Source organism: Pipistrellus hanaki (genome assembly GCF_964339955.1).
Source record: "Pipistrellus hanaki genome assembly, chromosome: 4".
NCBI classification, from domain to species: Eukaryota; Metazoa; Chordata; class Mammalia; order Chiroptera; family Vespertilionidae; genus Pipistrellus; species Pipistrellus hanaki.
Window position 1 is genome coordinate 101,355,045 of NC_140506.1, and position 25,043 is coordinate 101,380,087.

Genomic DNA, 25,043 nt, shown 5'->3' on the forward strand with positions numbered 1-25,043 from the left:
CACTGACACAATGAATACAGTCTAAGAAAACAACAAATAGGAAGAAATATAGGATAAAACGAAATGTTAGGCTAAGTTGAAGAGCATTTAGAGTGTGAAAAGTGATTGTTCTGCTACACAAATACCATTTGAATAATAAACTTGAAAGCTTATTTTCAAGCGTATAATATATGATAATCAAATAAGCCTATGGCCATTGACATATTAATTGATATGTTACATAATTATTGCATGCCATAAAAATATTCCTTAAATACTTTCAGAAGTGTAAAATCTTACATAGATAATTAGAAGAAGGTAGTAAAGTGTAAATACTAGTGAAAAAGATAACACACTATGCTTTATTATTTTTACTTATTTTTACTATGCTTTAAAATGGTAAAAAAAAAAATAATAATAACCATTATCTGACATTTGTAAACTTTTTCTTTTTTTATTTAAGAATAGATTATTGATTTTTAGAGCTAGAGGAAGGAAGAGGGAGAGAGAAGGAGAAACATCAATCTGAAAGCAGACATCAATCATTGGCCTCCTGCACACAGGCCCCTATTAGAAATTGAGACTATATGGCCCAGGAATTGAACTGGCAACCTTTCTGGGCATAGATGGTGCCCAACCAACTAAGCCACACCATCCAGGGCCTGAACTTTCTTAAGAAGAAACTTGAGTAAAAAGAACAGAATGATTGTTATAATAGAACTAGAGGCCCGGTGCACTAAATTTGTGCACCTTAGCCCAGCCTGCACCCTCTCCAATCTGAGACCCCTTGAGGGGTTTCTGACTTCCAGATGGCCTAAACGGGCAGTCGGACACCCCTTTCACAATCTAGGACTACTAGCTCCAAACCGCTTGCCTGCTAGCCTGATCACTTCCTAACCACTCCTCTGCCAGCCTGATTATCCCTAACTTCCCTCCTCTGCCAGCCTGGTCACCCCTAACTGCCCTTCCCTGCAGGCCTGGTCACCTCTAACTGCTTTTACCTGCAGGCTTGATCACCCACAACTGCCCTTCCTTGCAGGCCTGTTCTATCCCAACTGCCCTTCCTTGCTGGCCATCTTGTGTCCACATGGGGGCAGCTATTGTGTGTTGAAGTGATGGTCAATCTACATATTACTTTTTTATTAGATAGGATAGAGGCCTGATACATGGGTGGGGGCCAGCTGGTTTGCCCTGAAGGGTGTCCCAGATGAGGGTGTGGGTTCCCTTGGGGCATGGGGCAGCCTGAGCGAGGAGCCTGTGATGGTTTTACAGCCAGCCATGCCCCCTGGCCACCCAAGCAGAGACCCTGGTATCTGGGATTTATTTATCTTCTACAATTGAAACTTTGTAGCCTGGAGTGGAGCTAAGCCTTCTGCTTGCTCCTTGGCAGCAGCCATTTCTGTTAGGATTTATGTATCTTCTATAATTGAAACTTTGTAACCTTAAGCAGAGACCTGGGCCAGCCAGGATGTGCAGAAAGCTTGGTTTCCTCCATCGCTGGGGAAACCCAAGCCTCCCTCCTGCTCTCTCTGTGGCTGCAGCCATCTTGGTTGGGTTAAATTGCATACTCACTCCTGATTGGCTTGTGGGCATGGTTTGTGGGTGCAGTGGAGTGATGGTTAATATGCATATTACTCTTTTATTATATAGGATTGTAAATGCCCCTTATTAAAAAAATAAATTAGAATGGCTTTAAATTTACCAAACAAAATAATAATTAAAAAATAATAATGCAGAGAAATAAATCCATATATTCTGCACCCAGTTTCTCTTATTATTAACAGCATACATTGGTGTGGTACATGTTACAATTAATGAACAAATATTAATACGTCATTGTTAACTAACATTCCAAATTTATTTGGATTTTCTAGTTTTGAAAACAATGTAATGTTCTTGTCCTGGACAGGAGCTCAGTTGGGTAGAGCGTCGTCCTGATAAGCCAATGCTATGGATTCCATCACCAGTCAGGGCACACTCAATGAAGCATAAATAAATAGATTCTCTCTCTCTCTCTCTCTCTCTCTCTCTCTCTCTCTCTCTCTCTCTCTTTCTCTCTCTCTCTCTCTCTCTTTCTCTATATCTCCCAAAATTAAATAAATAATGTAATTTTCTTTTGTTGTTGTTCCATAACCCAATCCAGAATACTACATTTAGTAGTCATGATTCCTTAGGTACTTCTTGGCTGTGACAGTTTCTCCCATTTTCCTTATTTTTGATGACACTGACAGTTTTGAGTGGTACTGGTCAGGCATTTTGTGGGATGCCCTCCAATTGTTGTTGTTATTTTGTTTTTTTGTTTTTTGGGTTTTTTTATAATTAGACAAGTCTAATGGGTTCATGGGATTCGGGAAGGAAGATCATAGAAATAGTATACTTTATGTGGTCTTCTGGAATCTATTGTTACTCCATGTTATTTTTTTCTGATCTCTCTATTTTTAATCTTTAATATTTGTCAATTACAATTGACATTCAATATTACTTTGTTCTAGAGGCCTGATGCCATGAAGATTCATGCAAGACTGGGCCTTCCTTCACCTGGCTGCCTGCATCGTCTTCACTCTGGCTGGAGCCACCTTTTTGCTCTGGCGCAGAGCCACCTTTCAGCCTTCCCATGCTGCCCAGGGATGTGGAGTGGCTGGGGTGGCCATGGCAATGATGTAAGTGTCCCACCCCACCCCTGGCTGTTTGGCACCTGCATGTGCAAATAAACCTGTCATCTTTGTTGTATTAATTTGCATACTCGTTCCTGATTGGCTGGTGGGCATCGTGAAGGTTTGGTCAATTTGTATCTTACTCTTTTATTAGTGTAGATTAGTTTCAGGTTTATAGTATGGTGGCTAGTATCCACCTGACACCATGAATAGTTATTGCATATTACTAACTATATTTCTTATGCTGTATTTTACATCCTCATAACTATTCTGTAACAACCAATTTGCACTTCTTAATCTCTTCACCATTTCCACCCAGGTCCCCAATTTACTCCCTGCTGGCAACCATCATTCTTTTATCTGTGTCTATAAATCTGTTCAAATTTTTTTGTTTGTTTGTTTTGTTCTTTAGAGCACATAAGTAAAATCATATGGTATTTGACTTTTTCACTTAGCATAAAACCCTCATGTCCATCCATGTCACAAGTGGTAAGATTTCATTCCTTTTTATGGCTGAGTGATATTTCATTGTATACATGTACTACCATATTTTTACCCACTTGTCTATTGGTGGGCACTTAGTTGCATATATTCCTTTGAATTAATGCTTTGGGTTTCTTTGTATATGTACCAGAAGTGGAATTGCTTGGTCAAAAAGCAGGTCCACTTTAAATTTAAGATCCTTTATACTATTTTTCCACAGTGGCCAGACCAGTCTGCATTCACACCAACGGTGCATGAGGTTCCTTTTCCTCCACATACTTGCAGGCAATTGTTGTTGGTTTGTTTTGTTTTTGGTGTTGAGTATTAGGAGTTTTTTTAACCTTGGAAAATATCTTCTCCCCTTCAGTCAGCTGACTTCATTTTGTTGATGATTTTCTTTGTTGTGTAAAGTTCTTTTAGTTTCATGTAGTCCCACTAGTTTCTTTTTTCTTTATTTATCTCTTGCATGAAGAGACATGTCAGAAAAAATACTGTTAAGAAAAATGCCTGATATATTACTGCCTGTGTTTTCTCCTGGGACTTTTATGGTTTTGAGTCTTACATTTTAAGTCTTTCATTTATTTTGCATTTATTGTTGTGTGTGGTGTAAGAAGGTGATCTGGTTTAGTTTTTTTTTTATATATATATATATCTGTTCAATTTTCCCAATACCATTTATTGAATAAACAGTCTTTACTACATTGCTTCCTTTGTGAACTAATTGACCATGGACTTGGTTTTGGGCTCTCTATTTTGTTTAATTAATTTATGTGTCCATTTACATGCCAGGAACATGCTGTCTTGATTACTTTGTCCTTATAGTATAGTTTTATATCAGGTGGCATAATAATTCCAACTCTGTTCTTCTTTTTCAAGATTGCAGAGGCTATTTAAGGACTTTTTGATTTCATAATTTTTTTTTTAGTTTTTCTAATTCTTTGAAATACTCCATTGATATTTTGATAGGAATAACATTGAATCTATAGATTTATTTGGGTAGTAATTGTATTATTTCTTTCTATCCAAGAGCATGGTGCATGCTGTCATTTATTTGAATCTTCTTCCATTTCTTTCTTCAGTGTCTTATAATTTCCTGAGCACAGATGTTGTTTTTTTTTTTTGGTTTAGTTTATTTCTATGTATTTTTTTTTATGTAATTGTGAATGAGAATATATTTTAGTTTTCCTTTCTAACAGTTCATTTTTGTGTGTAAAAATGCAACCAATTTCTGAATATTTATTTTGTATCCTGCTATATACTAATTCAATTTATCAGTTTTAATAGTTTTTTGGTGGACTCTTTAGGGTTCTCTACGGTACAATACTGTATAATACCATATGTAAATAATCATAGTTTCACATCTTCCTTTCCTATTTTATCTGATTGCTGTGGCTAGGACTTCCATTACTATGATGAATAAGAGTGGTGAAAGTGGACGACCCTGTCTTGTTCCTGATCTTGAGGAAAATACTTTTACTTTGGTCCCATTGAGTATGATGTTAGCTATGAGTTTGTCATATATGGCCTTTATTATATTGAGGTATGTTTTCTCTATTTCACTTTACTGAGTGTGGGTGGTAAAATATGTCCAATTTTTCCTGTGTCTATTGATACAATCCTGTGATTTTTGTCTTTCAACTTGTTTATGTGATGTATCACATTTACTGATTTGCAGATATTGTACTATCCTTGCATCGCTGGAATAAATTCCATTTGGTCATGGTGTATGATCTTTTGAATATATTGCTGAATCAGATTTGCTAATATTTCGTTGAGGATTTTAGCATCTATGTTCATCAGGGATATTGGACTGTAATTCTTTTTTTGTGTGTTTATCTGGTTTTGGAATTAGAGTAATGATGGCCTTGTTAAAAGAGTTTGGAATTTTTTGAATAGTTTGAGGCATATAGGTGTTAGATTTTTTAATATTTGGCAGAACTACCCTGTGAAGCATCTGGACCAGGGCTTTAGTTTGCTGAGAGTTATTTATTTTTTTATTACTGCTTCAACATCATCAGGAGTTATTGGCCTATCAGATTTTCTGGTTATTTCTGATTTAGTTTTAGAAGATTGTATTTTTCTAGGAATTTGTCCGTTTCATTCAGGTTGTCCAGTTTGTTGACATATAGTTGCTCATAATATTTTGCATACCTGTAGGGTCAGTTGTTATTCCACCTCTTTTGTTTTTTATAATATTTATACTAGAGGCCAATTGCAGAGGGCTACTGGCACATGGATTTGTGTGCAGGGCTACTGGTAAGTATATAACTACTTTGGTTATCTGTTCTAGTCCCCCATCCCAACATCGAGGTATGTCAGTCTGTTCTATACCTCCATTATTCAGGTCTTATTTTGTTGGTCAATTCATTTTGTTCATCAGATTCCACAAATAAGTGAGATCAGATTGGCTTATTTCAATTAGCAAATGTTCTCTAGGTCCATCCATGCTGTCCCAAAGGGTAATATATTCCTCTTTTTTTTTTTTTTTTACAATAGTTTAGTATTCCATTATGTAAATGTCCCACAGCTTTTATATCCATCCATCTACTGATGGACACTTGGCTGTTTCCAAATCTTAGCTATTATAAATAACTAAAGATTTTAGCATTTGTGTTCATCAGGGATATTGGCCTGTAATTGTCTAGTTTGTTGGCATATAGTTGCTATGAACATAGGGATGCATATATCCTTTTGGATTGCTGTTCAGTATTTTAGAGAATATTCCCAGAAGTGGAATTCCTTGGTCAAACAGAAGTTTCATTTTTAATTTTTTGAGGAAACTCCATATTGTTTTCCATAGTGGCTTCTCCAGTCTGCATTCCCACCAGCAGTACACTAGTGATCTCTTTTCTCCACATCCTCTCCAGAACTTGTTGTTTGTTGATTTTTTTTTTTTAATGATAGCCATTTTGACAGGTGTAAGGTAATATCTCATTGTCATTTTAATTTGAGTTTCTCCGGTGATTAGTGACTTTGAGCATCTTTTCATGTGTCTTTTAGCCATTTATATGTTCTCTTTGGAGAAATGTCTGTTCAGGTCTTCTGCCCATTTCTAAATTACATTGTAGAATTGAATGAGTAATTTATATGTTTTGGATATTAACCATTTATCAGATGTATCATTGGTAAATAGGCTCTCCAATACAGTGGATTCCCTTTTCATTTTCATGGCGTTTCTTTTGCTATGCAGAAGATTTTCATTTTAATATAGTCCCACTTGTTCATTTTCTCCTTAGTTTCCTTTGCCCTAGAAGGTGTGTCAGCAAAAATTCTGCTACATGAGAAGTCTGAAATTTCACTGCCTACTTTTTTCTTCTAAGATTTTTATGGTTTTAATTCATTTGTCCATTTTGAGCTTATGCTTGTGTGAGGTGTAAGTTGGTGGTCTAGTTTCATCTTTTTTCATGTATTTGTCCAGTTTTCCCAATACCATTTGTTAAAAAGATGATCTTCCCTCCATTGTTTTTGCCTTCTTTGTCAAATATTAATTGATCATAATCATGTGGATCAGTTTCTGGGGTTTGTGTTCTGATCCAATGCCTGTGTTTGTGCCAGTGGCAGGCTGTTTTGGTTAAGATGGTTTTGTAGTAGAGTTTGATATCCAATATTGTGATCCCTTTGATGTTGTTCTTTCTCAGAATTGCTACAGGTATTCAGGTTTTTGTATGGTTCCATATAAATTTTTGGAGTATTTGTTTTAGTTCTGTGAAGTATGCTGTTGGTATTTTAATAGGAATTGCATTGAATCTATAGACTGCTATGGGTAGTATAGATATTTTAATGATGTTAATTCTTCTAATCCATGAACATGTTATACGTTTGCATTTGTTCTTCCTCTATTTCTTTATCCAATGTCCTATTATTTTCCAGGTACAGGTCTTTTATTGCCTTGGTTAAGTTCATTCTTAGGTATTTTTGTTGTCATTGCAATGGTAAATGGTATTTTTTTCCCCAGTTTCTCTTAATGAGAGTTCATGACTGGTGTATAAAAATGGCATTGATTTCTAGTTGTTGATATTGTATCTTGCTACCTTGTAAAATTCATTTATTAAGTGTAGTAGTTCCCTTGTGAAATTTTAGGATTTTCCTTATACAATATCATTTCATCTACAAATAATGACAATTTTACTTCCCCCTTTACAATTTGAATGCATTTAATTTCTTCTTATCTTATTTCTGTGACTAGGGATTCAAATACTATGTTGAATAGAGTGGTGAAAGTTGGCATCCATGTCATGTTCCCATTCTTAACTGAAATTCTTTTAGTTGTTGACCATTGAGTATTCTGTTGGCCTTCAGTTGAGGACTCTGTTGGCTGTTGGCTGTTGGCTGTCATATATGGCCTTTATTATGTTAAAGTATAATCCCTCTATTCCCATATTACTGAGATTTTTTTTTTAACAAAAAAGAGTGCTCGATTTTGTCCAATGCTTTTTCTGAATCTATTTATAGAATCCTGTGATTTTTATCTTTCAGTTTGTTTATGTGATGTGTCACATTTATTGATTTGCAGATATTATACCAGCTTTGTATTCCCAGAATAAAACCAACTTGATCTTGGTGTACAATCTTTTTAATATACTGCTAGATCTGATTTGGCTAACATTTTGTTGAGGATTTTAGCATTTGTGTTCATCAGGGATATTGGCCTGTAATTTCCTTTCTTTGTAGTGTTTTTACCTGGTTTTGGAATTAGGATAATGCTGGCCTTGTAGAAAGAGCTTGGAAGTCTTCCTTCCTATTGAATTTTTAAAAATAGTTTTTGGAGGATAGGTGTTAGTTCTTCTTTGAATGTTTGGAAAAATTCTCCTGTAAATCCATTTGGTCCAAACTTTATGATTGCTGGTGATTTTTAAATTACTAAGTCAATTTCATCAAGTTGTTATGGCTTACTCAAGTTTTTTTTTTTTATTATTCTTACTGATTCAGTTTGTGAAAATTGTATGCTTCTAGGAATTTTTTTCCATTTTGCCCAGGGTGTCTAGTTTGTTGGCATATAGTTGTTCTTAGTATTTGCTTACAATCTTTTGTATTTCTGTGGTGTCTGTTGTTATATTGCCTCTTTCATTTCTGATTTTATTTATTTGTGCCCTCTCTCTTTGTTTCTTGGTGAGTCTAGCTAGGGATTCATCGATCTTGTTTATCTTTTCAAAGAACATCCTCTTTGATTCATTGATCTTTTGTAAACTTTTATTTAGAATCTATGTCTTTGTTTCTGCTCTGATCTTTATTATTTTCTTCCTTCGACTTACTCTGAGTTTTTTGTTTGTTTGTTTTGTTTTTTGCTTTTCTCTTTCTAATTCATTTAGTTGTAGGCTAGATAATTTACTCAAGCTTCTTCTTGGTTCTTGTAGTATGCTTGTAGTGCTATAAACTTCCCTCTCAGGATTGCTTTTGCTATGTTCCATAGGTTTTGAGTGGTTGGATGTTCAGTGTCATTTATTCCTAGGAAATTTTTATTTTCTTGCTTGATCTCATTGGTAATCCATTCATTATTTAATACCATAGTATTCAGCCTCCATATATTTGAGCGTTGTTTTTTTGTTTTGTTTTGTTTTTGTTTATAAGTATAGTTAATTTCTAACTTCATGCCATTGTGATCCAAGAAGATGCTTGGTATTATATCAATCTTCTTGAATTTGTATAGACTTGTTTTATGCCCTAACACTTGGCCTATATTGGAGAATGTTCCATGTGCACTTGAGCAGAATGTATATTCTGTTGTTTTGGGGTGAAGTGTTCTGTAAATATTAGTTACATCTATCTGATCTACTGTGTCTTTTAAGGCATCTATTTTTTTGTCAATTTTGTTTGTCTGGAAGATCTATCCAGTGATGTCAGTGGGGTGTTAAAATCTGCTACTTTGGCCAGGACCGGTTTGGCTCAGTGGATAGAGCATCGGCCTGCAGACTGAAAGGTCCCGGGTTTGATTCCTGGCAAGGGCATGTACCTTGGTTGTGGGCACATCCCCAGTGGGGGGTGTGCAGGAGGCAGCTGATTGATGATTCTCTCTCATCGATGTTTCTAACTCTCTATCCCTCTCTCTTCCACTCTGTGAAAAATCAATAAAATATATTTTTAAAAATCTGCTACTTTGACTATAATTGTTGTCAATCTCTCTCTTAAAGCCAATTAAGAGGTTTTTTTTGTGTGTTTTTTTTTTATGTACTTGGGTGTTCCTATATTGGGTACATACATATTTACAAGGGTTATGTTTTCTTGTTGAATCATTCCCTTTAATATCATGTATTACTAGAGGCCTGGTACATGCTATTTGTGTACTTGGGGTTGGGGGAAGGGGTTCCTCAGCCAGGCCTGTGCCCTCTTGCAGTGCGGGAGCCCTTGGGGGATGTAAAACTGATGGCTTAGGCTTGCTCCTCACTGGGAGTGGGCCTATGCTATCAGTTGTACATCCTTAACACAGCCAAGGAGGTGGGAGGGGCTCCAGCACCACCATTGCACTCACCAGCTGTGTGCCCGGCTTCTGGCTGAGCAGCATTCCCCCTGTGAGAGCACACTGACCACCAAGGGGAAGTTCCCGTGTTAAGCATATGCCCCTTGGTGGTCACTGGGTGTCATAGCAACCAGTGGATCTGCCATTTGGTCGATTTGCATATTAGCCTTTTATTATATAGGATGTGTCTTTTTTTTTTTTTTTATCTCTTGCTATGGCCTTTGTTTTGAAGTCTATTTTGTCAGATATGAGTATTGCTACTCCACCTTTTTTCCCCACTCCATTTGCATGGAATATTATTTTTCTTTCCCTTTATTCTCAGTCTGTGTGTATTTTTTATTCTGAGGTGGGTCTCTTGTAGATAGCAAATATATGGGTCATGCTTTCTTTTCCATTTTGTCACTCTATGTCTTTTGACTGGAACATTTAATCCATTTACATTTAGGATTATTGTTAGGTATTTATTATCACCATTTTTATTTTCTTTATGCCTATGATCCTTTCTCATTTTCTTCTTCTAAAGCAGTAACTTTAACATTTCCTGCATTGCTGGTTTGATGGTAATACACACCTTTCACAATTTTTGTCTGGAAAGCTTTTTATTTCACCTTCAAACTATATTAATAGAAAAGAAAAATGCTAATTGACCATACCTTCACTACCCCCACAGCTAATCAGGGGTGATATGTAAATTAACCCTGCAAAGATGGAAGGTAAATTAGCATATGCAGGCAGCAGAGACAGAGGCCCTATGAGTCTGATGGAGTTGGGGACCTGGGCAGGCAGCTGGGGGCTAGCGCCTTAAGCCACCAGTGGATCCAAGCTGAGATGGGGACCCAGGAAGGCAGCGTCAGGCAGCTGGAACCCGGGCAGGCTGCATTGCCACCTGCCCAGGTCCAAGCCATCCTGCAGTTGTGGGGCAAAGAGCTGTGGTGCAAGCCACCCCGTAATTATGGGGCAAACAGGCCAAGTCTAGCCGCCCTGTGATCACGGGGTGAAGAGCCGGGGTACAACCTGCCCCGCAATCACGGGGTGAACAGGCCAGGCTGAACCAGCCCACAATCATGGGGAGAACAGAACAGGCCAAGCTGACCTGTGATCATGGGGTGAACAGAGCCTGGCCAAGCTGCCCTGCAATCCCAGGCGAAGAAGCCCTCTGCTGACCAACCTGCACTATGGACCTGTTCCCCTCTGGCCTGCAGCCATGGAAAGTCTCCCTCTCCCCAGAGTTAGGAGCACCAGCCAGGTCTACCCAGCGTCCTGGTTCTGACTGCGGGGTGAGTTCCTGCAGGCTCGGGTTTGATCCTTGTGCATTAGCAGTAGAAGACCAGTGCCTCTGTTATTGCTGTGTGTCCGGGTTTTAATTCGACAAATGCCTGGTGTCCAGAGCGCCAGCTTAGCAAAATCTTTTAGGAGGGAAATTCTCTCTGGGTTTCCTCAAATTCCCTCAGCCTCTACTCACCTCTCTGTAAAGGCCCAGAACAAGTGAGGCCCTTAAATAAAAATCAGCTGCTTCATGAGTATGGCATCCCTTCCTCTTTTAAAGGAAGCCGAGTTCCATGTGTACTATGCTATGGTATCTGAGGCACAGGACAGGGAGGCCCTAAGTGTACTATGCTTTGATATTTGAGTCATTCTTTATTGTTCGATGTAATTTATTTCTGTATGCCTCAGTTTTGTAATAGTTAAATTACTAGAATAATACATCCTGCTATAAAATATTACTAGTAGATCAAATGATCAGGTGACATTTATTGTTATTTTCTATAAATGAACACAATCTCTGATATGGTAAAGTGATAAGTATTACAGAAGTATTCAGATAGAGAGACCTACAAGCTTGGTTACAAGTGAGGCTTACTATCACAACCCAAATTTATTACTTGAAAAAAAGCAGGGAGCTAACTAGAAACTGAACCAAATATAAGCCCTTGAAGGGAAAACGTAAATTGGATAAGCTTCACTATTACAAGAGCAAGAAGAAAAAATTCAGATGCAAGAATGAAAACCACATTGCATCCACTCTAAGTAGCTGTTAAAGAAAAGGAAAGGTATACTATGAAAATACTTAATACAGAATACAGATTGTAAAGACATTTGTTCAAAGAGGATTTCTTAGAGTAGGTGATATTTCAGTTAATTTTTTTTAATGTGAAGAGGTTAGCTAGGGGTCCCAAATTTCAGAGGGTGCAGTCAGAGCTGGGCGAGGCTCCCCCCAACCCCCGTGCACGAATTTTGTGCACCAGGCCTCTAATTTTAAATGATAGTCTTGCTAGATACAGTAGTCTTGGATTTAGAGCCTTGTTTTTCATTACTTTGAATATTTCATTCCACTCCATTCTGGCCTGAAGTGTTTCTATTGAGAAGGCAGCTGACATTCTAATTGGAACTCCTTTGTAGATAATTTTCAGTCTCTCTCTTGCTACCCCTAAAATTGTTTCTTTAACATTTGTCATTTTAATTATGATGTGTCTAAGTAAGAGTATCTTTGGGTTTATCTTTATTGGGACTCCCTCTGGCCCCTAAACTTGTGTGATATTTTCCTTCACATGGTTAAGGAAATTTTATGTCATTATTTCTTTAAATAGGTTATCTATTCCTTGTTCACCTTCTTCCCCTCCTGATATTCTTATAATGTGGAGGTTGTTATGTTTCATGCTATCCCAGAGCTCCCTTAAGCTACCTTCCTGCTATTTCATTTTTTCTTCTATTTGCTGCTTTAATTTGGGTATTAATTTCTACTTTGTCTTCCAAATCACTAATTTCATCCTCTGTTTCTTCCAACCTACTTGTAATGCCTTCCAGTGTGTTCCTGGTGTCATATATACCATTCTTCATTTCTATCTGGTTCTTGTTCATGGTTTCTATTTCATTTTTCATGCTGCTATAATTCCCAATGAGTTCCTTGTAATTTTCACTAAGCTCCTTAATCACCTTTATAACCTTACTTTGAACTCTATGTGTGATAGGTTGCTTTCCTTCTTTTATTTAGTTCTTTGTCTGGAGACTCCTTCATTTGGGGGTTATTTCTTCATCTTTCCATTGTAACTGTCTCTTTGTATTTGCTTCTATATATTAGATAAAATCTGCTATGCCTTCAAGTGTGTTGGGGATGGCCTTCTGTTGAAAGTGTCTTGAGGGGTCCAGTGCTGCAGTATCTTTGTTCACCTGCACTTGATATTTAGGAATGCCTCTTGTGTATAGTATTCGGGCACTCCTGTTGTAATTGGGTCCTGATTGTTGATGTCCCATTTGTAGGAGAAATATCTCCTCTGACTTTCTTCCAGTGAGATTCAACCCCAATGTCATCATACCAGCTGTCATACAAGTGCTGACAGAACAGAATAAGAACCAACTGGATCAAACTAATCACACCATGAAAATCAAGGTACTCAGTGCAACAACAGGAAAACTAAGAAGAAAAAACAAGAGAAAGGAAAGCAAAGAAAATATAAAAAGAATACTATAAAACACTCAACCTAAGACTCGGAGAGTTTGTAAAGAAAATGAGAGAAAGGAGGAGACCAAAAATGGCTATATGGAAGCAAGGAGGAATATTTTTTAAAAAGCTAATATAGGAGGAAGAAATAAAAAGAAACCAAAAATAAATCTACACCAATAAAAGAGTAAGATACAAATTGACCATACTTTGGTGATGCCCACAGCTAATCAGGAGTGATAATGCAAATTAACCCAACAAAGATGGTGGGTTAATTTGCATACATAGGTGCCAAGCAGCCGGGGCTGGGCATTCCACCACCCCAGCCGCTTCGGGCTTCTGGGCAGCATAGGAGGGTGGAAAGGCAACTCCAGGCTGGAACAAAAAGTGGCTCCAGCCAAGCAAAGGTGGTGCTGGCAGCCAGAGGAAGGAAGGCTTGTTCTTGCACGAATCTTCATACATCAGGCCTCTAGTGAATTAATAATAATGAATTTAAAACATAATAATAATTGAGATGTTAAGATATAGATAGAAAAGTAAAATGGGAAAAGAAGAAAAACAAAATAAAATAAGAAAAATTAACAATAATAGAAAAAGTAGAATAGAATCGATGGGAAAAGAGAAATTTGAGAGATGCAAGAAAAAAGAGGAGAGGAAAAAAGGAGAAAAAAACAAACAAGCAAACACACACACACACACACACAAATACACACACACACACAATCCTTGGGCACACAATTTGTTTGTTCACTGCATTTTGCTCTGATGTTGTTGAGTCTGGTCCTTGGTGTGTCTATCCTGGGCCTCCTGGGAGCTTCTCTGGTCTAGGTGAGTGTGATTCACTGTTCCTCTCTGGCTCTGGGCAACCTGATTGAGGTCTGAGAGATTCAAGCACCTAATAGACCAGCAGACAGGGAATCCTCAATCCTGAGGTTGGGTCTTCATTGTCCCTGTTCTGAGCAGTACTCCCTTCCCTCATGGAGCTGGTCCTGGAGGTGTTTGTGGCAGGCGCACACAGGTTCCAGCTGATGTTCACTTAGCTGCATGGACTGGAATGGTGTCCAGGCTGATGTTAACTTAGGTGCACAGCCCCAGTGGTGCCTGTGGTGGGCACACACAGGGCCCAGGTGGTGTTCACTTAGGTGCACTGTCTGGTAGTGTCTTTGGCTGGCATGCATTGAGTCTGGGTTCTGTCCTTGGGACACGTGTGTGTGGGTTTTGAGGCAGGGTACACGTGGCTTCGGGACTCAACTACAGCTTGGCTGGGTGCCAAGCCTCTGCAGCAGGCTGCAGCCTTTTCCCAAGGAGGACTTTGTAAATCCTTCAAGATGGCATGGTTTCTGAGCCAGAGCCACACCCAGGGAGTGCCTGTGACAATAGCAGTGGCTCTTTGGTCAGGAGAGCCCAAACCCCCCAACTCCAAGACTCCTGCACCATAAGACTTTCTCTCTCTCTCTCTCTCTCTCTCTCTCTCTCTCTCTCTCTCTCTCTCTCTCTCTCTCTCTCTCTCTCTCTCTCTCTCTCTCTCTCTCTCTCTCTCTCTCTCACACACACACACACACACACACACACACACACACACACACGTCCAAACATTCATGCCCTCACACTCTCTTCCTCACCCCAGTTCTGCCAACTGCCATGTTAGAATCTTTTGCTTGATTCTTATTCATTTTCTACTTCTTTTTCATACTGGTGTAGTTCTCATTAGGTTCCTTATAGTTCTCATTAAGTTGCTTGTAGTTCTCTAAGTTGTTTGAGCACCCTTATAACCATTACTTTTAGTTCTTATCTGACAAATTGCTTGCCTCAATTTCATTTAATTCCTTTTCTCATGATTCCTCCTTTTCTGTTATTTTGGAATTATGTCTTTGTCTTCCCATTTTAGCTGCCCAGTTGTCTGGGGCACCAGGTGATGTGGGCCAGTTTCAGGGGCAGGTTTGTGCATCTGGGGATGATGGGCAGCATTGGCTGGCAGTGGTGGGTCCTGTTTTCTGGCGGTGCCAGGTTAGGTGTGCTGGGTCATGGTGGCAAGTCCGTATGTCCAGGGGCATCAGGTCATGGATGCAGGGAACACTGGGTCATAACTGCAGGGTTGGTCTCAAGGCAGCTTGGTTGGTCATCTGGGGGCACTGGGTCAGGCACATTGGGTTCTGATGGCAGGACCCTGCGTCCGGGGTCATTGAGTCAGAGTGACAGGGCCAGGTGCGCTATGTCAAGGCAGCGGGACCAATCATCCACTGGCACTGGGTTTGCTTGCCAGGTCAGGACATCAGGTCCATGCCTCTGGGCATGCACTCGCCTCGGCAGCGTGACCGGTAAGCCCAGAGCCATGGTTCAGGCACAACAGGTTGCAACATCAGGCCCATGTGTCTGAGGGTGTCTTATCCCAGCAGTTTGTCTGTGGCCTAGGGTCACTGGGTCCTGGCTTCTCCCTGCTGACTCCTCTGTAATTCCACTTGGAACTTTTGTAACTTCTGCTGCTATCTTGTATACCTACTCCATGCTGTCATTAAAAAAATCTCTAATATGAAGTGAAATTGAATTGTATATTAAAGACCATTTCCTCCACCTCATATCTAAACCTTTAGCCATATTTCCTCCCCATACCTACCCCCACCAAATGTAGATTTTTAATTAATTTGACTCCATGGTTTTTAACAGATTAATTTCTTATATTTTTGTTTATATTTTTATAGTCATGTCAACTTTGCATGGCTCTTGGTTGTCTCTTTCTGTTGCACAATCAAAACAACAATGTTATGGAGTGGTGATGATGGCTTGGGATTGATTACTTGGTTGCCTACTATATGAAAGCTATTTCTGTTGGTAAGTCAAAATAAAATTTCTTTAATAAATTTTTTCTGCTAGTGGTGGGGTGTATGAAGTTTTCTTGTTCCCCTTTAACCCTTTGTTTCTGCAGTACTTTTAACTTATGCTCTTGTGTCCTTTTTATATATCAGTCCTCTAAGGGATTGTTCAGCCTTTCAAGTTGCTCTTCTCAAAAGTGTTGCCTTCACAAGATAAGAATTTTCCAAAAATATTGAGACATCAAATCACAGAGGCGAGAAGTTCAAAGAATCTAATTAAGAAAAATACAAATCTCCCAAGCCTCAGTGAGAGATATCCTAGTAGTGAAAAGAAGACAGACTGACCATAAATAATTTAAGAACCCATCTTATGATGTTAGAAAATTAATCCCCCAAAATGGAGAATGTGAAAGAAAATAATATCAATTAAAAATTTAGAAAACAAAGATAAAATAGAAAGAATAAATAAATGTAAAAGCTCGTTTCTTTAAAAGACTAATATATCTGATAAAAATTTTACTTCTGGTAAGATTTATCAAGAAAAAAATAAGTGGAAAGATTAGGAATATTACAATGTAGATGGCAATATCGCTATCCAAATTTATAATTGTTAAAATACCATAATATATTATGAATAAGTTTACTCCAATAAATTTTAAAATGTAGGTAAATTAAATGATTCTATAAAAATTCTATAATGCCTCTTTCCAAATTACTATTATTATTATCATTATTATCATTATTATTGCTTATGTTTAATCTTCATCTGAGGATACTTTTCCATTGATTTTTTTTAATAGTGGAAAAGAGACAGGGAAAGACAGAGAAAAATATTGATGTGAGAGAAACACACATTGATTGGTTGCCTTCTGGTCATGCTCCAGCCAGGGAGGAGCCTGCAACTGAGGTACATGCTCTTGATTGGAATCAAACTGTGGGTCATCTTCAGTCTGCAGGTCGATGCTCTATCCACTGAGCCAAACTGGCTAGGGCTCCCAAATTATTCATAGGATACCCAAATAATTCATTCCTTGAAATAAGTTATGTGCCAACGAATGTGTGATTCTGAGTGGTGATGGTGTTTGGGGGAATACAAGTAAATATAAAACAATTATAATACAAAGCCTTCCCCTGGAGGTCTTTCCCGTAGGTCAGGAGGGGAAAAACTTTTTTCTGCCATGGGCCACTTGGATATTTATAACAACATTTGTGGGCCACACAAAATTATCAGCTTAAAAATTAGCCTGTTGTATTTGGTCAAACATTGAACTAACTCTCTCCTAATGCCTTGGCAGGGCCAGACCACGTGATTTTGCAGGCCTATGGCACCCTGGGCCGGATATTCCCCATCCCTGTCAGAGAGGAAGTACTGGCACAGGAAAGATCAGAGCTTTGAAACCCAGCTCTAGCCCAGGAAAGCTGTGTGAGAGTGGCACAAGCACTTTCCTCGAGTGATCTTTAAAAAGGCAGCTTGAGTTTGTGAAGATTTAGGATAATGTATGTAAAGTTATTAGGTGGTTGATTGTCAGCAGCTCTCAGTTCTGATGACAACTTCACACTTACCTTGGATTTTCTTTTGAGGCTCATTATATTTAAATGTTCTTTTCCCCAGCCTCCTAAAATGACCTACATACAGGTAGCCTGACTCGTTTGAAATATGGGCAGACCCCCCATGTCTCATGGGCTGACCCTGAAACTAACTTCCAAGATGCTTAGGGACTCCTGAGATACTTACTTTCTTCACAGTTTAAGAAGGCAGGAGGATGTTCTGTGGAGCACAAGTTTTTCATTTCGTAGAAAGCAAAATAGTTACTGAGGCACTTCGCCAGATTGTAGTTGGGAAGAAGCAGCAACGATCTCAGTATGAAGGTTTTGGTGAAATTTGATATGATACTTTTAATTTCTAAAAAGATGATAAGATTGGGTTTCATTATAGGAAATGAACTATCCCGGGGGGGGGGGGGGAGGGAGGGGGCCACACCCAATTTATAATCAAACCAAACTCAGGGAATCCAAAGTCAGATGATTATGCTTGAAGAACACTCTTTCCCGATGGGTTTGTCGGGAACACCTAAGGACAGTTTGTGTTGAAAACTGAAGAGCTCTTTGATGAAGTGAAGCCAGCATAAATCTTCCTGGCACCATTATGAATAGAAAACAGCTATAGTCTGTTTTCCACATTTCTAACTGTATCAAATAAATAAGGGAGGTAAAAGTATGAGATACAGCCTAGAATTCACCAGTAGAGAACACACAGGAAAATTATTATGTATTTGAGAGTAGGAAAATCTTCAAAAAAAAAAAAAAAAACAGTTGATGTGTAACTAGTATCTCTCTAAAGAATGTATTGGATATGAATAATAATTAGACTAAATTCCTGTAGATATGAACATGTTTAACTTATGAATTTACGTTGTAAAATTTTGGTAATCCTGTTCTTGGGGAAGAAGATACAGGCTGGCCCAAACACAAAGTTTACATAAAACACTTTGAGCAAGAAGAGGTGCCCACGCAGTGCCAAAGCCATGCTGATCCCGTCCTGTGATACAGAGGAAAACAACTGATCCAGATTGGAGAATTCTGCTTTTTGTCCACCTGAACAAATGCAAAAAGTGGCACTAATTTTATAAACTAGCACTATCTAATATATCTAATCATGGAAAGCTCTATGGCTGCGCTCAGATGTAAGTATGGCTATTGAGGGCTAGAAAGGGCTAGTGTGGCTATGCAACTGAATTTTAAATTGTGTTTAATTTCAATAAGTTTAAGTTTAAAAAGCCCCATGTGGCTAATGGCTATCATATTTCACAGTTCAGATATAGTCTGATATCTTGTGGACTCGCCCTGTAGCAACCATGAGTATCTTCTCTTCCAAAGAGTAGAGAAAGATCTTAGGTGAGGAAGAGAAACAAAGTATCTTACCTGGCAAAATGATGAAAGACTCTTTAGGGATGAGAAAAGGGAAAAAACTGACAAAAATGTGTTACTAAAAATAATTATCATTGAGTTCAGCATGGGCATTGACTGTTCAGAACACAGTATAAATCAACCACATTGTAAACTGCTCTGCACCTGGTGTGGCCATCGGGACATGATGTGTATGGGTGGGATGCCACCTCTCCTGAGACTCCCAGTGAAGGCATGTTTTATGTGCTCATTTTCCAGCCCCAGCATTTGCTTTATATAATCTATTATAGTAGCAGTTCCTTGGTTTGTAGCATTTTAGAATTATGGTAGTTCCTTTCTGTCCACTCTGAATTTGTTTTATTTACTTTTCTTCTGCATTACACAGTGTGATGTATAATGTTTAACACAAGTGACAATAGCAGTCACATTGTTCAGCTCTTCATTTGTAAAGGAAATGCTTTTAGTGAGTCATAAATATTAAGTTATAGAGTTTTGCCCTTTATAAAGTTAGGCATTTTCTCCCCTAATTCCATTTTCTAAGAAATTTTATCAAGTATCATTTATTTTTCTGCATCTATTGAGATAATTGTTTCTCCTATTAACCCATTAAAATGGGAATTTTATTTATAGATTTTTCTAATGTAAAAACCACCTTCTAATATTGTTTGCTAATATTTTATTTACAAATTTTGCATCTATGTTTGTGAATGAAATTAGTTTATGATTATTTTGTCAGTTTTTGGCATGAGGCTTTTGCTAGTCTTTGAGAGGGGGCTGGAAGTGTTATCTTATTCTTTTCTGCATCACCTGGAAGACAATTCAGGACTCAAAATGAGTCATGTAGGCCTCATGTTTTCTTTTTAAAAGTAGTTTAAACTATTAACTACTTAGATTCTTGTAGTACAATTTGAATTTTCTAATACTTCTTAAATGAGATTTAGTGAATTTCTTTTTTTTCCTAGAAATATAACAATTTGTTCAAAGTTCTTAGACTTGTCCTAACATTGTTTATTATATCCTCTTATTTGTCAGTAACAAACATATATATATTTCCTCTCTCTCTCTCTCTCTCTCTCTATATATATATATATATATATATATATATATATATACTTATATATATATACTTAACTAAATTTTATTTGCTCATTATTTCAAGTGTTTACTATGCTTTTTTTTTTATAACTTATTAAGTTGGACAGTTTGTTAAGTTTTAACTTTTTTCATGGTAATAGTTAAAGCTATAAAATATCTAGCACAGTATTTATGTTATTCTTCAGTTCTAAATATTCTCGAATTTATGTTATGATTCCCTCTTTGGCTTATTAATTGTATAAAAACTTGTATTAAAATTCCCAGTTGTGTATTTTTGTTACTAATTTCTAATTGCAAAATGATATTGAATGTGTCATTAATTAGTCTTCATTGAGTATCATCTAATCGGTTTTGTGAAGACTTCATGTGTGTTTAAAAACATGTGTTTGGAATTCTATGTTCTCTATATACTCATTGGCTCAAGTTCATTAACTGCACTATTCAATAGATATCATTTATTGAATTTCTTTTCCTGCTTAATACTTTAGTTACAAGAGAGGTATGCTAACATCGCCTCTATGATATATAGTTTGCCTATTTCAAGTAACTCTAGAAATTTTGATTAAATATACTTCTAGACAATATTACTAGGTAAATAAAATTTTGTAATTGTTACAACTTAATATGCAAATGAATCTGCTATCATGTAGTGAGCCTCTTTATTTCTAGTAATACTTTTTATCTCAAAGAGTATTTTTTTTTTCTGATACCAGTATTTTGTGGGCACTTGTTTAATATATCTTTTTACAGTCTTTTATTTTCTGTGTCTTTATTTATTAACAGCATCTCCTATAAAGAGAATAAAGCTAAAATTGATCCAAAACAGCAGTCTTGGTCATTTATTTAATAAGACTTTTATGTTGCTATTTATTTTTACTACTGATATATTTGGACTAATTACTATCATCATATTTCTTTGCTACTTATTATTTTTATTTCATTTTTATTTCTATCCTCTTGCTTTTTGGATGTGATTGAATTTATTTTCTCCTTTCTTCTTCACTGTGTTTTGGAAATTATACTTTAAAAATATTCCTTTAGTGTTTACACTGAATATTCAAACATGCCTATGTAACTTTTCTCTCTGGCTCCTTCAAATATCTTTTTAGCATTGGTGTTCTGAAGTTTTATGATGATATGTATAGGCTAGTAATTTTTAAAAATGATTTAATGGGCTTTCTGAAACTTAGGATGCCTGACTTTTAATAATTCTGGAAATTCTCAGCCACTATCTTTCTAACACTACTTCCTCTTCTACTAATTCTTTATATATCAATATATGAGATCTCCTCACTCTATCCTCCATGGTTTTTCACATTTCTTTAACATTTTCCATCTTGTTATCTCATATGTCCTTTGCATCCATCTTTTTAAGTGTTATTTATTTATTTTTAATTGTATTTTATAAAAATTTTGTGTACACCAGTGACTAGACATCACGTAACTTAATACATGATTATCCCAATAAATCCTATACCTATCCATCACCATGACTAGTTATTAGAATATTATTGACTATATTCCCTATGCTGTACTTTATATCCTCATAACTATTCTTTAACAACCAATTTGTAATCTCTTTGCCATTTTTGCTCGCTCCCATTTGGCAACCAAAAAAAAAAAATTATCTGTATCTATGAGTCTGTTTCTGTTCTGCTTGTTGATTCCATTGTTGATAGATATGTATTTATTGCCATTTTATTGTTTCTGATCTTCGTTTCTTCTTAAATAAGACCCTTTGCATTTCATGTAATACTGGTTTGGTGGTGATGAACTCTTTTAGCTTTTTCTTGTCTGGAAAGTTCTTTATCTGACCTTCAATTCTGAATGACAGCTTTTCTGGGTAGAGTAATCTTGCTTATAGGTCCTTGGTATTCTTCACCTTGAATATTTCTTGCCAATCCCTTCTGGCCTACAAAGTTTCTTTTGAGAAATCAGCTGATAGTCATATGGATGCTTCCTTATGGATACCTGACTGCTTTTCTCTTGCTGCTTTTAAGATATTCTCTCTCTCTCTCTCTCTCTCTCTCTCTCTCTCTCTCTCTCTCTCTCTCTCTAATTTTTATTTAACTTTTGGCATTTTAATTGTGCTATATCTCAATGTATGTCTCTTTGGGTTCACTTTGTTTGGGACTTTCTGTGCTTCCTGGATTACTATGTCTGATTCCTTCACCAAGTTACAGAAATCTTCTGTCATTATTTCAAATATGTTTTCAATTTCTTGCTTTCACTCTTTTCCTTTTGGCACCCCATGATACATATGTTGGTATGATTGAGGTTGTCCCATAGATTCCTTACGCTATCCTCTTTTTTTTTCTTTTTTCTTTTTGCTGTTCCGAATGAGTGTTTTTGCTTCCTTATATTCCACATTACTGACTGATTCTTAGCTTCATCTACTCTACTGTTGAATCCCTGTAAATTATTTTTTATTTCAGCTGGTGTGGCCTTAATTTCTAACTGGTTCTTTTTTATGTTGGTGGGGTCCTCACAAAGTTCCTCGAGCATCCTTATAACCAGTGTTTTGTACTCTGCATCTAGTAGTTTGCTGGTCTCCATTTTATTTAGTTCTTTTTCTGGACTTTAGTTCTCTTGTTTCATTTGGGACATGTTTCTTTGTCTCCTTATTTCAACAGCTCCCCACCCCCTTGTGTTTCTTTCTATGTATTAGATAAAGGTGATATATCTCCCAGGCTTAGTAACATGGCCTAATGTAGTAGGTGTCCTGTAGGGCCCAGTGGGATGTACACCCTCCTATTGTAGTTGAGTCTTGATTGCTGTTGGTAATTCAATAGTAGGGATTTACCCAGGTTGATCAGCTGCAAGACTGACTATGACTCTTTTATATTCATCCTTAACCACCAATTCTCTTTTCACCTGTCTCAATTATGTTTAATATTCTGATATTTCTATCTATTAAGTACTTATTTAAATTATTATTTTTTTCATTTTTCAAGATTCTATTTGGATCTTTTTCAAATCTATTTGTTCTCTCTCTCTCCATATATATATATATATATATATATATATATATATATATATATATAATGCCCATACATGTGTATCTATAGTATACGCATATGTGCAATATATGTATATATGTTCTATATGTTCATAGTCCTGTCACTCTGTTACTAGTTAAATATTTTAAAAATACATATTTTATATTCTATTCTAAAAATCCTCAAATCTTAAATGCTGCCAGCTGATCCTTATTCTACAGTTTGTGTTTTCTGGTAGCATTTGCTCTTAGGTCCTTCTTTTTTTTTTCCTTTGTAATTTTAAGCGGATCTCCATTTCTCTAGATAATTTACTGTGGGAATACTTTGAAGTCTGGAAATTGTGTACACCTTTGCCACTCACCTGTGAACACAATCAATTGAGGTTATTTTAAATAAATGATCAGGTTATGTCTTTGGCTTACATAGGTACTATGATTTCAGGAAACAAACCAGTATGTGGACTTGCCTGTGGTTACAAATTAAAAGGGAAATTACTATTCTTTATTCCAATACCGAATTCAAATTTTATAAATTTTCTTTCTAAATTTTCTTTCTGTGTCCTATCGTGGCATTAGTTAAGTTTTGTTAAACCTTATAATGAAGACCTCTAACTTCCAATTTTAGATAGGAAGCGACTAAAACCTTAGTTGCATGTGCTTTATGCTTCCTATTCTGACCTCATTCTTTCTCACTACCTGTGCAAATGTAAAGTTAAGAAAACCAGATTCTGTTAATAAGCACATGTCAGAGATACCTTTAATATTTGCTTGCCTTCAAGGACACGTAAAAACTTTCTGAAACAGTAAATTCTTCTTATTAATTACTAGAGGCCCGGTGAATGAAATTCGTACACTCGGCATGTGGGGGCAGTGGGGAGCCCTCAGCTTGGCCCGCACCCTCTCGCAGTCCAGGAGCCCTCAGGGGATGTCTGACTGATGGCTTAGGCCTGCTCCAATTGGACATCCTTAGCACTGCTGTGGAGGCAGGAGAGGTTCCCACCACCACTGCTGTACTCACCAGCCACAAACCCAGCTTCTGGCTGAGTGGCGTTCCCCTGTGGAAGTGCACTGACCACCAGGTGGCAGCACCTGCATTGAGCATCTGCCTCCTGGTGGTCAGTACATGTCATAGCGACCAGTCATTCTGCCATTCGGTTGATTTGCATATTAGCCTTTTATTAAATAGTACTAGAGGCCCGTGCACAAAATTTGTGCACGGGGCTGAGGGGGGAAAGTGTCACTCAACCCAGCCTGCACCCTCTCCAATCTGAGACCCGAGGGATGTCCGACTGCCGGTTTAGGCCCAATCCCACCTGGATCAGGTCTAAATGGGCAGTTGGACATCCCTCTCACAATTCAGGACTACTGGCTCCAAACTGCTAGCCTGCCTGCCTTCCTGATTGAGTCTAACCGCTTCTGCTTGCCAGCCTGATCACCCCCTAACCACTCCCATGCCAGCCTGAATGATGTCTAACTGCTTACCTGCCAGCCTGTTTGCTCCCAACTTCCCTCCTCTTCCAACCTGGTCACCCCTAACTGCCCTCCCTGCTGGCTTTTTTTCAGTTGCAGAGCTACCTAGTATCAATAGTAGATATTTAGACATAGTCCCACCTCCTTGCTGTCAGGTGAATGAGAGTCCTGGCTGTCAGGTGGCAGGGAGCTGTCTGACCAATGGTCAATTCTCTAAGGGTGGGACTTCCTCCTCCCTGCTGTCAGATGGCTGTCAGACCACTGAAAGCTGTCTGACCAACGGCTGATTCTGTGGGAGTGGGACTTCCTCCTCCCTGCTGTCAGAGTCTGGGCCAGCCCAAACTGGGACACAGCATCAAGTCCCCCTGTGCCAGAAGACCCAGAGTCAACTCCCCGCTCACTTGTGTGTCCCAGTCTCATGGAGGGGCTGACAGGCCCAGACGTGCCAGAAGCTGGGAGCAGTGAGGCTGGGTCTGCCACTGGAGTAAGCGGATCCTGCCTGTCCACCTGGTCCCAAGGACCCCTGGCCAGGCCTATAGGCCCAAGCAATCCAGCCTCGCTGCTCAGCCCCAGACACTCCAGAGGTCACAGAGCAGCCAGGCTTGATCCACTACTGGAGTGGGCACATGCCACATGACCCCTGGCTGGACACCCCAGGTGCCTCCCAGCCAGACTGTGGGACTCTGGAGGGGCTGAGAGCATTGGGCATCGCCATCTTGTGGCTATGGGCACTGTCATTTTTGTAGCGGAGTGA